The sequence below is a fragment of the Aplysia californica genome, unplaced genomic scaffold (assembly GCF_000002075.1).
Source record: "Aplysia californica isolate F4 #8 unplaced genomic scaffold, AplCal3.0 scaffold01939, whole genome shotgun sequence".
NCBI lineage: Eukaryota > Metazoa > Mollusca > Gastropoda > Aplysiida > Aplysiidae > Aplysia > Aplysia californica.
The window spans coordinates 19,345-20,442 of NW_004799209.1; positions in this window are offsets into that span (position 1 = coordinate 19,345).

Below are 1,098 nucleotides of genomic sequence, written 5' to 3' on the forward strand. Positions count from 1 at the left end.
CCCCCCACACACACACACACTCTCGCTCCCCGGCTTATCTCTCTCTCTCAGGCCGTTGCCTGTGACGGAAGTACATGGGGATAACATCGAACAAGCGTGTCCTCCTCGCTTTGCATATCACGACCAGAACGAGGCGAGCTTACCTATTGGGTGAATATTTGATGAGCACGGTTAGGTTAGAAAATAGAAATGCCGGTTCGCTTGTGGTGGCCAGAAGAATATCGCAAAACGGGTTGCTCTTCATTTTAGAGGACGCGACATGTTTTAGAAGCTGAATAATAATTTCTTTTCAGTCCGCACAATATCTGCCCACTCCCACTCAAGTCAGTCCGTCGCGTTTTCCTGTATTCTGTGGCTTGCAAACGCCAAAATAGCACGCCGGGCGGGGATCTGGGGTCTGGGGGTCGTGTCAAACTACGTGGATAAACCAGTCGCGACAGGCCGTGGGTAGCTGGGTGATATTCGTCATTTCGCGCACACACCTTACGCGTAACGCACTAGGACGCTAAAAAAGTTGAGTTGAAAACTCGGAAACCCGCAGAACAAGTTCTTAACTATGCTGAGCTCGGCTTCTTTCAAATAACAAGACGAGCTGAGGTAGAAGGAAATTCTCCACCCACCCCTCCCCTTTCCCTCTTCCCCTCCCCCCTCCACCCCTCTCTATTTCCCCGGCTGAAATGGTTATGTTTTGATGGGGTGCGCTCAAGGCTTTGGAGGGGGGGGGGGGGTAACGCCCACTTTTCTATATCATTGTCGTCGCCGCGACCTTTGCGTCTTTGGAGAGTTGGGCTGGGGGTGGCTGGTGGGTGCTCTGGTGTGGTTTGCTCCTTCTTTCCTGTCAAACATCTATCGTCCTTCTATCTCCTCCTTCTGCTTTTTATGCGTTACTCTCTAGAATCTAGTAACTTCTCCAATCTTTGTCACTTCTATGACCAACGTAATTTGCAAGTGCTGTAAAATTAAAAAAAAACAACAACAACAAAAACAGCTACGGAAAAAAAGGCGAAATAATGTAGACCTTGAGGATGGGATGTTCCTGTGAATTAAGGGATCTGTGCTGTATGATAAAATGTTAAGGGTGAGGGGAAGGGGAGGGCG